Source organism: Entelurus aequoreus, linkage group LG18, assembly GCF_033978785.1.
Source record: "Entelurus aequoreus isolate RoL-2023_Sb linkage group LG18, RoL_Eaeq_v1.1, whole genome shotgun sequence".
NCBI classification, from domain to species: Eukaryota; Metazoa; Chordata; class Actinopteri; order Syngnathiformes; family Syngnathidae; genus Entelurus; species Entelurus aequoreus.
Genome location: NC_084748.1, coordinates 36,397,244 through 36,414,650, shown reverse-complemented (window position 1 = coordinate 36,414,650; position 17,407 = coordinate 36,397,244).

Sequence of the window (17,407 nt, the reverse complement as noted above, 5' to 3'; positions counted from 1 at the left end):
TTATAAATTTTATTTGTATATATTTTCAAATCTCAAAACTATATTTACAAATACGCATTTATTTATACAAATAATTTATTTGTATCTCATATTTGTATTTGTATATTTATTTATACATGCATATGTCTTAATATCATATATATATATATATATATATATATATATATATATATATATATATATATATATATATATATATATATAAAGTTAAATGGGTTATACTTATATAGCGCTTTTCTACCTTCAAGGTACTCAAAGCGCTTTGACACTATTTCCACATTCACCCATTCACACACACATTCACACACTGATGGCGGGAGCTGCCATGCAAGGCCCTAACCACGACCCATCAGGAGCAAGGGTGAAGTGTCTTGCTCAAGGACACAACGGACGTGACGAGGTTGGTAGAAGGTGGGGATTGAACCAGGAACCCTCAGGTTGCTGGCACGGCCACTCTCCCAACTGCGCCACGCCGTCCCCAGTAAAGTTGATGTGAGACAATTCTACTTCCATAGTTTAGCTCCTGTTAATGATATACATGTGTCTGACCATGTCTGTGACCCAGACCGCTCGGGCTGCAGGTGTTCAGGGGAGTGTGTAACTCCACATTCCAAACTCGGTCACATTTATTTATGCATCTGGTTTGTGGTAGGAATGTCTCATCGACACAAAAGCGATACACATATGCAAATTCAATATGAATACAAATACAAAATCAAGCATGTTTATATTCAAATCTCAAAAATATATTTACAGAAAACGTTTATTTATACAAATTCTTGATTTATTTGTATGTCACATTTTTGTATTTATAAATGTTATTTGTATATATTTTCAAATCTCAAAAATATATTTACAAATATGCATTTATTTATACAAATTATTTATTTATTTGTATCTCACATTTGTATTTGTATATTTATTAATATATGCATATGTCTTAATATCATATTGACATATATATAAGTTGATGTGAGACAATTCTACTTCCATAGTTTAGCTCCTGTTAATGATATACATGTGTCTGACCATGTCTGTGACCCAGACTGCTCTGGCTGCAGGCGTTCAGGGGAGTGTGTAACTCCAAATTCAAACTCGGTCACATTTATTTGTGCATCTGGTTTGTGGTAGGAATGTCTCATCGACAAAAAAGCGATACTCATATGCAAATTCAATATGAATACAAATACAAAATCAAGCATATTTATATTAAAATCTCAAAAATATATTTACAAATACACGTTTATTTATACAAATTCTTGATTTATTTGTATGTCACATTTTTATATTTATACATTTTATTTGTATATATTTTCAAATCTCAAAAATATATTTACAAATACGCATTTATTTATACAAATTATTTATTTGTATCTCATATTTGTATTTGTATATTTATTAATATATGCATAGGTCTTAATATCATATTGATATATATATAAGTTGATGTGAGACAATTCTACTTCCATAGTTTAGCTCCTGTTAATGATATACATGTGTCTGACCATGTCTGTGACCCAGACCGCTCTGGCTGCAGGTGTTCAGGGGAGTGTAACTCCACATTCCCAACTCGGTCACATTTATTTGTGCATCTGGTTTGTGGTAGGAATGTCTCATCGACACAAAAGTAAAAAAGTGATTCACAAATGCAAATTCAATACAAATACAAAATCAAGCATATTTATATTCAAATCTCAAAAATATATTTACAAATACACGTTTATTTATACAAATTATTGATTTATTTGTATGTCACATTTTTAAATGTATAAATTTTATTTGTATATATTTTCAAATCTCATAAATATATTCACAAATACGTATTTGTATCTCACATTTGTATATTTATTAATATATGCATTTGTATTAATATATTGATATATATATATATATATATATATATATATATATAAGTTGATGTGAGACAATTCTACTTCCATAGTTTAGCTCCTGTTAATGATATACATGACCTCAAATAACTAAAGTATCGAACTTTTGATTTGACATTACAGCAAGAATATTTGGTATCGGCGGTTTTGACATTTCATTATCGATCCTCACGTCACTAATGGCCTCAGCATGCTGGTATCAAGCGGTTACAGTATTTTAAATGTAAAAAAAATAAATAAAATATATACATATACCGGTATATAAAATGTGTGGGAAGTGGAACCAACACTGAACATTTAACTGTACATTAATTACAAAAAAATGAAAAAACGATTTACACAAAATGGCAGTTTTTTAAAGAGCCCTAGGTTAAACGTTTATTTTTCATCCTCCTCACGTGTTAAAGCACAGATGGATGCCAGCGCTTTTCTCCGAGGAAGCCATCATGAGCTTCGGCACACTGTGACCTCACGTACGGCACCCTCTGCCTCCCTTTTGTCACTCGGTGCATTCGAAGGCCTCCGGCTGACGTCAACGTGCCGCAACTGACTTTTTCCCCCGCGCGGCGCTTAATGAGTCGACATCAAAAGACACAAAGACGACGCGGACGGCGAATTCGTTTCACCCTTTGAGACATCCTGGCACACATTCACACACGGGGCCGATCTTCCTATTAATACTTTGACATCAGTCATAAAAGGCAGGTAGCCACAGTGGTGATACAGGCCAGCTGTGTGCACAACTCCAACCTCCAAACTTCCATCCATCTTAGTAGGCCCAATGTGCGCTTGTAAATATTGCTTCTATTCCGCAGAAGTTGACCAATGCCAATTATGTGTATGAGTGTAACATAAAGGTTGTATGTACCGGGGATTCTCAAACTGTGGTACGCCAAGGAATACCGGGCGGTATCACTCCTTTGGTAGAGTGGCCATGCCAGCAACTTGAGGGTTCCAGGTTCGGTCCCCGCTTCCGCCATCCTAGTCACTGCCGTTGTGTCCTTGGGCAATACACTTTACCCGCCTGCTCCCAGTGCCACCCACACTGGTTTAAATGTAACTCAGATATGGGGTTTCACTATGTAAAAGCGCTTTGAGTCACTAGAGAAAAAGCGCTATATAAATGTAATTCACTTCACTTCACAAGGAATCACTTGATTAAAGTACAGTGTTTTATTTTCCTTTATACAAACACAGTGTTAATGTTCAAACCGTGTGTAATGTTAAAGTATTAAATATTCTTGTTAAATAAAACCTCTGCTTTGGTTTTAATTAGAGATGTCCGATAATGGCTTTTTTGCCGATATTCCGATATTGTCCAACTCTTAATTACCGATTCCGATATCAACCGATACCGATATATACAGTCGTGGAATTAACACATTATTATACCTAATTTTGTTGTGATGCCCCGCTGGATGCATTAAACAATGTACCAAGGTTTTCCAAAATAAATCAACTCAAGTTATGGAAAAAAGCTTGGAATTTGGGACATGCTCTCCCTGAGAGAGCATGAGGAGGTTGAGGTAGGCGGGGTTGAGGTGTATATTGTAGCGTCCCGGAAGAGTTAGTGCCGCAAGGGGTTCTGGGTATTTGTTCTGTTGTGTTACGATGCGGATGTTCTCCCGAAATGTGTTTGTCATTCTTGTTTGGTGTGGGTTCACAGTGTGGCGCATATTTGTAACAGTGTTAAAGTTGTTTATAAGGCCACCCTCAGTGTGACCTGTATGGCTGTTGACCAAGTATGCCTTGCATTCACTTGTGTGTGTGAAAAGCCGTAGATATTATGTGATTGGGCCGGCACGCAAAGGCAGTGCCTTTAAGGTTTATGGGCGTGCTGTACTTCTCCCTACGTCCGTGTACACAGCGGCGTTTTAAAAAGTCATACATTTTACTTTTTGAAACCGATACCGATCATTTCCGATACTATATTTTAAAGCATTTATCGACATCTCTAGTTTTAATGAACACTTAGGCCTACTACGCTACTGTGTTTTAATGTCGGTCATTATGGTGGCGCTTGAAGTTTTTTTCTGAGGTGGTACTTTGTGAAAGAAAGTTTTAGAACCACCATCTTGGAATGATCCGTAATGCTACACAGTATGTGATTGGACTTAGGACAGGCTCCACAAATGCATTTTCTCAGGCTTTTTTGAATAATGCAGAAAAAAACTAATTTTCTTTGTGCCGTTAAACCCTTCGAACGTGTCCTAAATGTTTTTGTAACATTTCTGCTATTACAGTTTGAAAGTGTTACTATTTACTTGGTCTAAATCTCTCCAGATGTGTGCCTTGTTTGCGTTTGAGCTTTCAGAAAACGTGCACGCTAGTATGGTTTTAATGTTATTATCATGTTATTATTCTCACAAAGCACAGTCAACCCACCCCCACTTGTCCCAAAACCTACGGAAGCACGTTTTTGCCACAAGCCAAAAAAATACGGCAATGGTAATTTTGAGATAAAAAGTCAGTATTGTGAGATTAAAAAATATATTGTTAAAAGATTTTTTTTTAAAAAGGTCGAAATTATGTGATAAAAGTCGATCACATAATTATGAATTGCTTATCTCATAATTTTGGCTTTTTATCTCATAAAAAAGTCCAAATGATCAGATAGATAATTGAGAGCAACTTTTTATTTCAAAATTTTGACTTATGTCATTTTGATTTTTTAAATTTCTTTCAAAAAGTCAAAATGATGAGATAAGTCAAATTTATGAAACTTCTTATCTCATAAATTCGACTTTATCTCATCATTTAGATTTTTTATCTCATAAAAAGTAAAAATTCTGAAATAAAAAGTCCAAAATTATGAGATCAACTTTTTATCTATTAATTAGATTTTTTTTTATCTCATAAAAGTCAAAATTATTAGATAAAAAGTCCATAATTATGAGATTGACTCATTTTTTAAATCTTAATTATGAACTTTTTGATCACATAATTTCAATTTATCTCATCATTTTGACTTTTTATGTCATAATTAGGACTTTATCTTAGGAAAACAAGTAAAAATTATCAGATAAATAGTTCAGAATTGAGATCAACTTTTTAAACTTTATCTCAAAATTTGTACTTTATCTTATTTTGATTTTTTTTATCTCTTAAAGTCAAAATGATGAAACTTCTTATCTCATCATTTCGACTTTCTTATCTCATAATTTAGATTTTTTTTTATCTCATAAAAAGTCGAAATGAGATAAAGTCAAAATTCTGAAATAAAAAGTCCATAATTATAAGATCAACTTTTTATCTATTTTGTCTCTAGAAAAAAATCTAAATTATTAGATAAAAAGTTCATATTTATGAAGTCAACCTTTTATCTATTAATTATGAACTGTTTACCTCATCATTTTGACTTTTTATTTCATAATTATGACTTTTTTCTCTTAACCCTTGTGTGGTGTTCATATTGTTGTTACTCAGCCAGTGTTTGTGGGTCTGATGGACCCGTTGCATTTTGTGGCTTTTAATGCCTCACAATCAAACACTTTTATGTTAAAATACTGACTTATCCCAAAAAACATCTATAATGAAGTGCTTCGAGAGGCTGGTAAAGGAATACATTGTCTCCAGACTTCCCCCCACATTCGACCCATACCAGTTTGCTTATCGCCTTAACCGTTTCACAGAGGACGCCATCTCTTTTGCACTCCACCTGAGCTCAGCACATCTGGAAGGAAAGGACACACACGTGCGGATGTTGTTTCTGGACTTGGACGCAGCACTTGGTGAGCAAACTGGCCCCCCTTGGATTCAGTACCCCCCTTTGCAATTGGCTCCTTGACTTCCTCACAGACAGACCCCAGTCTGTGAGAGTGGGCAACAACACCTCCAGTGCCATCTGCCTGAACACCGGCTCCCCCCAGGGCTGCGTCCTGAGTCCGCTGCTGTTCACGTTGATGACCCATGACTGCTGCGCCAGGTCCACTACTAACCACATTGTGAAGTATGCGGACGACACAACAGTAGTGGGCCTCATCCGTGACAACAACGACATGGACTACAGGGAGGAGGTGAAACATCTGGTTGACTGGTGCAGAACCAACAACCTGGTCCTGAACGTCGACAAGACCAAGGAGATCATCGTCAACTTCAGGAAGCACCAGTCCAGCCACGCTCCACTCTTCATCAACGGCACAGCGGTGGAGATGGTAAGCAGCACCAAGTTCCTGGGGGTGCAGATAACTGACAATATGACCTGGTCCCTACACACCGGAGCTCTTGTAAAAAGAGCTCAGCAGCGCATGCACTTTTTGCGTCAGATGAAAAGAGCACAGCTCTCTCCCCCCCTTCTCACCACATTCTACAGAGGCACTATAGCGAGCCTGCTGACCAATTGCATCTCTGTCTGGACTGGAACCTGCAGTGCCTCAGACTGGAAGTCTCTCCAGAGTGTGGTGAGGACAGCGGAATAGATCATCAGGACTCCTCTTCCTTCTATCCAGGAGATCGCAAAAAGCCGCTGCCTGACCAGAGCTCAGAAAATCTGGAGAGACTCCTCCCAACCCCACCAAGGACTGTTTTCTCTGCTGGACTCCAGAAAGAGGTCCACAGCCTCTGTAGCAGAACCTCCAGGTTCTGTAACAGCTTCTTCCCTCAGGCCGTAAGACTCTTGAACGCATCATAATAATCCCCTCAATTCCCCCAATAATGGATGAACTCGCTGGAATATAAAGACAATATAACATACATCCATAAACGTGGATGCATATGCAAAAGTGCAATATATTTATCTTTACAGTAATCTATTTATTTATATCTGCACCTTATTGCTTTTTTATCCTGCACTGCCAACCAGCTAATGCAACGAAATGTTGTTCTTATCTGTACTGTAAAGTTCAAATTTGAACGACAATAAAAAGTTCGTCGAAGTCTAAGACCCACAAACACTGGCTGAGTATCAACAATATGAACGTTGCATGGAAATTTCTCTGCCAATTTCCGCATCCCACAGGGATTCTTCTTTTGTGTTTCTGCACCTGCGGTTCCCACACAAGGTTGCAACATTGTTTGTCAACACTGTCTGCGCTCATTTTGTCGCACATTTGACCCTCTGATGTTCTGTGTACCTACACTCTGTCCTCCCCGTCTAGGCCTGCTTTGTGTGTGTGTGCGAGTGTGTGTGTGGGCGAGTGTGTGTGTGTGTGTGGTACACAGAACATCAATTTCCACACTTCTATTAGCCCCGGCGGGTCCAGTGGACCCCGGACATCTTATATGTAATAGAAATGTGTAGGGGGGGGGGTGCATGGTGTGTGGTCATTAAATATGTATTCTGATATATGTTCTTCACAGAAAATGAGCCAAAGCCAGTGAGTCTCAGTTTGAAAAATTAATTGTATCATTTTTCTTTTAATAAAAATCGAAAACGGGTCCCACAGACCCGAACACCACACAAGGGTTAAGAAAAAAAGTTAAAATTATCAGATTAATAGTTAATAATTGAGATCATCTTTTTATTTCAACATTTTTACTTATCTCATCATTTACATTTTTTTAATCTCTTAAAAAAAAAGTCAAAATGAGATAAATCTAAATTATGAAACTTCTTATCTCATAACTTCAACTTTATCCCATTTAGATGTTTTATCTCATAAAAAGTAGAAATTCTGAAATAAAAAGTCCATAATTATGAGATCAACTTTTTATCTATTAATTAGAACTTTTTTTTATCTCATAAAAGTCAAAATTATGAGATAGAAAGTTCATAATTATGAGATCAACGTTTTATATATTAATTGAACTTTTTAAAAATTATTTTGACTTTCTTATCCCAACTTTTTATAAGATAAAAAGTTGAAATAATGACTAAGAAGTCCATAATTATGAGATCGTTTTATTTAATAATTATGGACTTTTTATCTCATAATTTCGACTTTCTCATCAAGTTTTCATCTCTTAAAAACAAATCTATAATTAAGAAATAAAAAGTCCATAATAATTAGATGGACTTTTTTTAATCAATTAATTCCGAACATTTCTTTTTTTTTATCTTAGTGACTTTTTGATTTAGGTCAAAATTATCTCATAATTATGACCTTTTTATCTCATAAAAATTATGAGAATTTTTATTTCATAAAAATTATGATATAAAAAGTCATAAGATAATTAACCAAAATAAAGAGATAAACAGTTCAGAATGATGAGGTTTAATTTTGTTTGATTATGAAAATGTTGTCTCATATATTCGACTTCCTTAACTCATCATTTCGACTTTGTATCTTAAATTATTACTTTTTAATCTCCTGTCTTTTAATCCCATAGTTTTGACTTCCGTGCCTCATCATTTTTGACTTCTCTCATTATTTTGACTTAACTTATTTTTTTATTTTTTTTTTAATTTAGTGGTGGAAACTGGTTTCAATACAATCCCCCCAAAATTTTGGAAAAAAAAAAAGTTATGTTTGTTTGGAAAAATAAATAAATAATGAAAAAACAGTTTATAAATAAATGTATTTGATGTGACAAAAAAAATTAAGTTCACGTAAATTCAGTGTCAAAAAAGCTTTGGTAATAAAGACACATGTTAAACTCCATTAAAACCATAAAAACACAAATGTGTTTTTTGACAGTACATACGTTTGGGGGCAAGTTTGGACGTGACATCACTGATCAGAAAATTTATTTTAGGATAATTTAAAATCCTTAATAGCACAAATTAAAAAATGTTATGCACAACCCAGCAAAATCAAACTTCAACGTGATTTTGATATTTGCAATGGCAGGGGTGTGGAACTTCACACATACAATAACCTCCTGAGAACCAGTGTCCTCTGCAGTGGACATTTGCTTTATTTCTTTTGTGTCAGGGGTACAAATTTCAGCCTTTTTATTTATTTTTTGCCAAGCACACAAATGTCCACTGCAGAGGACGCTGAATCTCAAGCGACAAGAAATCAGCAATTATAGTGGGGAAAAAAAAGTGACACGCATCAAAAAGTGAGCCTTGTTGCCTTTATGTAAAGAGACTCACCTCCCAAGCACACACAGCTATTTCCCTCTGGATGGCCATCATTGCATCATCAAAGTTAAAGGGTAAGTACCCAATTTAATTTGTGTATGTTTTGTTAATAACAGACGTCATTGGATCTTTTGACCTGCAAGGGCAACATTTTAGAATATGGGACAGGATTTTGTCTTTTTTTTTTTTTTTTTTTTCACAGAGGAAATCATCTCTTAATGCGTGCATTTCTTTGAGTGTGGAAAATGTGTGTGACTAAAGCACTCAATGTGCCATCCATCCCTCCTCCTCACCCAAGACCCTTTTTACTCTGCCATGATGGGATAATAGCCAAACCAATGTGACTGCATAATAAATAGATGACTCAGGAACTAGTCATTTGCATATAATTGATCATTAATAATATATATATATATATATATATATATATATATATATATATATATATATATATATATATATATATATATATATATATATATATATACACATATAATGTATATTTATATGTATATATATTTGTATATGAATAGACTGTATGTATATGTATACATATACATAAGTGTATAGACACTCGTGGTCAAAAGTTTACATACACTTGTAAAGAACATAATGTCATGGCTGCCTTGAGTTTCCAATAATTTCTGCAACTCTTATTTTTTTGTGATAGAGTGATTGGAGCACATACTTTTTGGTCACAAAAAACATTAATGAAGTTTGGTTCTTTTATGAATTTATTATGGGTCTACTGAAAATGTGACCAAATCTGCCGGGTCAAAAGTATACATACAGCAATGCAGTGTTGGGTTAGTTACTGAATTACCAAAAAGTAATGCGTTACTGTGAAAAGTAACGATTTAGTTACTTCTATTTTATTTTTTTTTAAAGCCCCCTTTAATGCCCTTTTAGCCTTCATTGCAGTACTGTTATTGCACTGGAGAATAATACAATCTGTTGATCAACTTGACATGCATTTGCATCACTGAACTCTGCTAAGCAATGTGGTCTACATACAACACACAAAGACAAAGATATGTTTCAAAGGGCCAATTTGTTTCAGGCCAGAACAAATTGACAAAACTATTTTAAATAGCTGCAACATCCATCCATTTTCTACCGCTTGATAACATACATAAATAACAAAAAGCATAATAACAACATAGCTCTAAACCAAGGAAGGCACACACTACCAGAGGTGGGTAGAGTAGCCAGAAATTGTACTCAAGTAAGAGTACTGTTACTTTAGAGATGTATTACTCAAGTAAAAGTAAGGAGTAGTCACCCAAATATTTACTTGAGTAAAAGTATAAAGCATGTTGTGAAAAACTACTGAGTAACTGATGAGTAACCTGTTCGTTTAATGATGACGGCAACAAATAATGCACAAAAACATAAAAATAGTAATGAGCAAATTCAGAGCCAGGAATATCTCTTAAGCAACTAAAACAATAATATATATTAAATAATATTACATTAACATAAAAAATTAAGGCAAATTGAGCCACAATATCTTAACGGCTCAGTAGGCAGAGATTACAAAGGAAAATAACAAGTTAGCCTTTGCGCAAACCATTAACTGATAGGTGTGGGCTGCACCTGGGAACACACTTTGCACTTCTGATTGGTGTTTGTATGCGTGCGTGAGTGTGTGAGTGTGTGTGTATCTATGTCTGTCTGTGAGGCTGCAGTGCGTTAATAAATGTCCCCACACGATGTACATTTGACAGTGATTCATAGCAGGGAAGCTAACATCAGCCTACGGTGACAGCCAAAATATCTACTAACGTTACTTACCGCGATGTGCTTCCTCAAATTTGAAGTTGAGTTCATGTAAGCCAGGGGTGCCCACACTTTTTCAGCAGGCGAGCTACTTTTTAAATGACCAAGTCGAGGTGATCTACCTCATATATGCATATACATACACACACATATCATATATATATATATATATATATACAGTATATATATACATACATTTATATATACAGTATATAATTTATATTTATTTATTTTGCCGTTTTTGTTCACATGTTAAAGGTGTTTTAATTAATATACTTGCATGTTTAACATATAGATTCCTTTCTTTCATGAAGACAAGAATATAAGTTGGTGTATTACCTGATTCTGATGACTTGCGTTGATTGGAATCAGACAGCAGTGCTGATAACGTCCACGTTTTCAAATGGAGGAGAAAAAAAGTTCCTCCTTTCTGTCTAATACCACATGAAAGTGGTTGGTTTTTGGCATCTTATTTGTCCAGCTTCCATATTCGTTTTTATGCACTTTACAAGAAATACATTGGCGGCAAACCCCGTAGCTTGCTAGCTTGTTTGCGCTGGCTTTCGGAGACTCTTATTTTGTTAGCGCAGGCGCGATGGAGCAGCACTTTTATTGTGAAGACAGGAACTGTGCGGTCAGTCTTTAGGCTTTTGACGGGAGGTACAGTTGAAATAAAAATGTGTCTTTTTTCCTTCACACTTTTGATTGATTGATTGAAACTTTTATTAGTAGATTGCACAGTACAGTACATATTCCGTACAATTGACCACTAAATGGTAACACCCGAATACGTTTTTCAACTTGTTTAAAGGCCTACTGAAACCCACTACTACCGACCACGCAGTCTGATAGTTTATATATCAATGATGAAATCTTAACATTGCAACACATGCCAATACGGCCGGGTTAATTTATAAAGTGCAATTTCAAATTTCCCGGGAAACTTCCGGTTGAAAACGTCTATGTATGATGACGTATGCGCGTGACGTCAATGGTTGAAGCGGAAGTATTGGGACACATTGTATCACAATACAAACAGCTCTGTTTTCATCGCAAAATTCCACAGTATTCTGGACATCTGTGTTGGTGAATCTTTTGCAATTTGTTTAATGAACAATGGAGACTGCAAAGAAGAAAGTTGTAGGTGGGATCGGTGTATTAGCGGCTGGCTGCAGCAACACAACCAGGAGGACTTTGACTTGGATAGCAGACGTGCTAGCCGCCGACCGCATCGATGATCGGGTGAAGTCCTTCGTCGCGCCGTCGATCGCTGGAACGCAGGTGAGCACGGGTGTTGATGAGCAGATGAGGGCTGGCGTAGGTGGATAGCTAATGTTTTTAGCATAGCTCTGTCGAGGTCCCGTAGCTAAGTTAGCTTCAATGGCGTCGTTAGCAACAGCATTGCTAGGCTTCGCCAGGCGGTACAGCATTAACCGTGTGGTTACAGGTCCAGAGTTTGGTAGTATTGTTGATCTTCTGTCTATCCTTCCAGTCAGGGGCTTATTTCTTTTGTTTCTATCTGCATTTAAGCACGATGCTATCACGTTAGCTCCGTAGCTAAAGTGCGAGGTGGTTTAAAATACAAATCCGTGATCCACAATAGAAAAAGGAGTAAGTGTGGAATCCAATGAGCCCTTGTACCTAAGTTACGGTCAGAGCGAAAAAAGATACGTCCTGCACTGCACTCTAGTCCGTTCCTCATTCACGAATCTTTCATCCTCGCTCAAATTAATGGGGTAATCGTCGCTTTCTCGGTCCGAATCGCTCTCGCTGCTGGTGTAAACAATGGGGAAATGTGAGGAGCCTTTCAACCTGCGACGTCACGCTACTTCCGGTACAGGCAAGGCTTTTTTTTTATCAGCGACCAAAAGTTGCGAACTTTATCGTCGATGTTCTCTACTAAATATCGCGAAATGATCAAGTATGACACATAGAATGGATCTGCTATCCCCGTTTAAATAAGAAAATATCATTTCAGTAGGCCTTTAAGTCGGGGTCCACGTGTGACGGTCATGTGACCGCCTGGCTCTGTTTGATTGGTGAAACGGAGTCTAACGTCACCAGTGACTGCATCTGATTGGTGAAACGGAGTCTAACGTCACCAGTGACTGCATCTGATTGGTGAAACGGAGTCTAACGTCACCAGTGACTGCATCTGATTGGTGAAACGGAGTCTAACGTCACCAGTGACTGCATCTGATTGGTGAAACGGAGTCAAACGTCACCAGTGACTGCATCTGATTGGTGAAACGGAGTCTAACGTCACCAGTGACTGCATCTGATTGGTGAAACGGAGTCTAACGTCACCAGTGACTGCATCTGATTGGTGAAACGGAGTCTAACGTCACCAGTGACTGCATCTGATTGGTGAAACGGAGTCTAACGTCACCAGTGACTGCATCTGATTGGTGAAACGGAGTCAAACGTCACCAGTGACTGCATCTGATTGGTGAAACGGAGTCTAACGTCACCAGTGACTGCATCTGATTGGTGAAACGGAGTCAAACGTCACCAGTGACTGCATCTGATTGGTGAAACGGAGTCTAACGTCACCAGTGACTGCATCTGATTGGTGAAACGGAGTCTAACGTCACCAGTGACTGCATCTGATTGGTGAAACGGAGTCTAACGTCACCAGTGACTGCATCTGATTGGTGAAACGGAGTCAAACGTCACCAGTGACTGCATCTGATTGGTGAAACGGAGTCAAACGTCACCAGTGACTGCATCGGATTGGTGAAACGGAGTCTAACGTCACCAGTGACTGCATCTGATTGGTGAAACGGAGTCTAACGTCACTAGTGACTGCATCTGATTGGTGAAACGGAGTCTAACGTCACCAGTGACTGCATCTGATTGGTGAAACGGAGTCAAACGTCACCAGTGACTGCATCTGATTGGTGAAACGGAGTCAAACGTCACCAGTGACTGCATTTGATTGGTGGAACGGAGTCTAACGTCACCAGTGACTGCATCTGATTGGTGGAACGGAGTCTAACGTCACCAGTGACTGCATCTGATTGGTGAAACGGAGTCTAACGTCACCAGTGACTGCATCTGATTGGTGAAACGGAGTCTAACGTCACCAGTGACTGCATCTGATTGGTGAAACGGAGTCTAACGTCACCAGTGACTGCATCTGATTGGTGAAACGGAGTCAAACGTCACCAGTGACTGCATCGGATTGGTGAAACGGAGTCTAACGTCACCAGTGACTGCATCTGATTGGTGAAACGGAGTCTAACGTCACTAGTGACTGCATCTGATTGGTGAAACGGAGTCTAACGTCACCAGTGACTGCATCTGATTGGTGAAACGGAGTCAAACGTCACCAGTGACTGCATCTGATTGGTGAAACGGAGTCAAACGTCACCAGTGACTGCATTTGATTGGTGGAACGGAGTCTAACGTCACCAGTGACTGCATCTGATTGGTGAAACGGAGTCTAACGTCACCAGTGACTGCATCTGATTGGTGAAACGGAGTCAAACGTCACCAGTGACTGCATTTGATTGGTGAAACGGAGTCAAACGTCACCAGTGACTGCATCTGATTGGTGAAACGGAGTCAAACGTCACCAGTGACTGCATCTGATTGGTGAAACGGAGTCAAACGTCACCAGTGACTGCATCTGATTGGTGAAACGGAGTCTAACGTCACCAGTGACTGCATCTGATTGGTGAAACGGAGTCAAACGTCACCAGTGACTGCATCTGATTGGTGAAACGGAGTCAAACGTCACCAGTGACTGCATCTGATTGGTGAAACGCAGGCATTTGAGAGATCCTACTTTGAAGGTCTGTCTGACAAACCAAAACAAACAAAGCGTGCATTAACAGATCGATAAAAGTTAGTAGCGAGTAGCGAGCAGGATGTAGATAAATGGAGCGGAGTAAAAGTAGTGTTTCTTCTCTATAAATATACTCAAGTAAAAGTAAAAGTACGTTGCATTAAAACTACTCTCAGAAGTACAATTTATCCCAAAAGTTACTCAAGTAGATGTAACGGAGTAAATGTAGCGCGTTACTACCCACCTCTGCACACTACATACACAAAGCCTAACCAGGCGTTTTTTTCTCTCAAGGAATTCTGAAATAAAATCATGTCTGAAGCCCAGAACACTACACATTTCCCCAGAGTTAGTTTAGAGATAAGGAAAGATATCCCTCTTTATGTTTGTGAACTTTATAGTTCATACATTTAAAGTGATGTGATAATCAAACACTATGGAAGTCTAGAATGAAAGAGCAACTGTATATAAGAGAATTGACAGAGTGTGTGTACCTTCAGTGCTGACTGATGAGCAGAGGCAGAGTTTGGAGTGTTTTCTTTAGCTTGCTGTCCAGGTACGTGGAAAATGTTTTCCGTGCCATTTGCTGTTTGATGCCCGATATCATGCTAAATAGCTGCCTGAAAGCGGATGACTCCACTGTAGAAATAGCCTGCATGTCTTCTAGCACATACGCTGCAATGGCTCTATCACTTTGTCCTGGCTAGCAGTCCCTCCGTTAAAATCCAGCCGCTGTTGCTTAAATGGTGTTGGAGGTGAAGTGTCTCTCTCTTTACTAGCTTCGTCGAAGCATGTTGCTTTTGTAGGTGTTTCAGCAGATTTGAATTGCTGTTTTGGGCAGTAGATAGGATCGTTGATCCAAGACACAACTTACACTGAACTAAAAATTTATTTTCTTTGTGCTCGACAAAAGAAAAGTAGTGAGAATATCTCCATGTTAAGAAACTCAACTTTGACTCCGCAATGATGTCTTGTTAGTAAACACAGACACCCCACTCGGCTGCGAACCGATCCAGACAGCTACATAAGCTAGCTCTTGGGATGTGGAATGTCTCTATATACATATTTATTGAATTTTTAAAATAATTTTGGCCAAAGGGGGCGCATTTCAATTTCTTACACACACTTGTTATTACATATGTTGGCCAGAGGGGGAGCACTTCAAATTTTTACACACACTTGTTATTTCATATGTTGACCAGAGGGGGAGCACTTTTAAAACCGACACACAGTCAATTTGAAAAATCCCTCCTTTTTGGGACCACCCTAATTTGTATAGATTTAACCACCAGGGGTGCAAATGAGACATTCTCTATTAGATGCAATGGTTTTCCATATTGGGACCATGATTTCGGTCCTAACTTGTTCATCGGTCCTCATATGGAAGGTACTTTTCCTTGTTGATGTCTCAAGTTCAAAATGATTCCACAAGGATAGCCAGCAAAGTCAGTCATTAAATAATAAAAATGTCGGTGTTTCTGTGTGTGTTGACACATGATCAGCGCTTCAGTGCACTTTTGTCGTGTGACAATTGATATTGCAGATCAATGTCTGATTGCACTGTCATGCCCTAGTTTGCTTTATGTGTTTACAATTTTTTTTATGCGTGAATTAAGTTCTTTGCTGACATTGCACTAGACTACAATAGAAGCCAGAATTGTGACTTCAGATAAAAAAGTTAAATATTTATCTTTCTTTGTCTAGGTGGGAGGAGGTGTTAGCTGACCCGAATTGAGACCTGAGATTGTTCACTCTTCCATGCACAGTATTAAACATTATGAGTAACTTAATAACATTAAGTTATGACAAATAAAGTGAAAGTTGTGACAGTACTATGGAGAAGGAAACAGCCCTGAGACAGGGGCGTCGATAGTTTGAGACGTTTTTATTAAACACAAGGAAGTGGAATGTGTAATTAATCCAAATAAGTATGGTGTGACTATGTGTTGTGTTTAATTGAGTGTTACCAGGAGTTGTTGAAGGTGCGTGTTGAGCGAGAGGCGGAAGTCCAGGGAGGGTAAGGCAAGCTCGGAAGTCCGTGGGCAAGTGAGAGGTCAAAGGCAGGAGCGAGGCGTTAAGGTCCGTGTCCAGGCGTGAGGTCGAGATCCAGGAAGGCAGCAGGGAGTCCAGAGGGGATCCAGGGAGACGAGACGCACAACTCGAAACCAGGAAATGGGGAAATGCGGGATGACGACACAGGACACAAGACGATGAGCACAGAGGAGGGGGGTAACACAGAGAGAGCGAATGCACATAGAGAGAGCTAGAGACGTGTAGGCTTACAGTATTGAGACAGGTAGCTATGTTCTGGCACTGGAACGCAGGACGCGCTGGCTTATGAAGGGAGTGGAGACTTCATCAGTGAAGACGCTGGAGGAGGGGAGTGAGTATACTGTTTATATAGACCAGTTCATTCGGGAAGTCCTGTGGGGAGTGCTCAGAGAGTATGGGGTAACGGACTGTCTTATTGTGGCGGTCCGCTCCCTGTACAATCAGTGTCAGAGTTTGGTCCGCATTGCCGGCAGTAAGTCGGACCCGTTTCCAGTGAGGGTTGAACTCCGCCAAGGCTGCCCTTTGTCACAGATTCTGTTCATAACCTTTATGGACAGAATTTCTAGGCGCAGTCAGGGCGTTGAGGGTATCTGGTTTGGTGGCTGCAGGATTAGGGCTCTGCTATTTGCAGATGATGTGCAAATTTACAAATAGATCAACGATATTGTCTCCAAGTGTATTTGGGGTCTCTCTCTCTCTCTCTCTCTCTCTCGGCTGCGTTGAGATTTTCCTACTGCTCCGAGCAGGGCACGAACCGAAGTTGCTGGCATGAGAGCCGAGCGTGCTGACTACCGGGACGGCGTGGCGAAGTTGGTAGAGTGGCTGTGCCAGCAATCGGAGTGTTGCTGGTTACTGGGGTTCAATTCCCACCTTCTACCTTCCTAGTCACGTCCGTTGTGTCCTTGGGCAAGACACTTCAAGGAGCAATCCTTT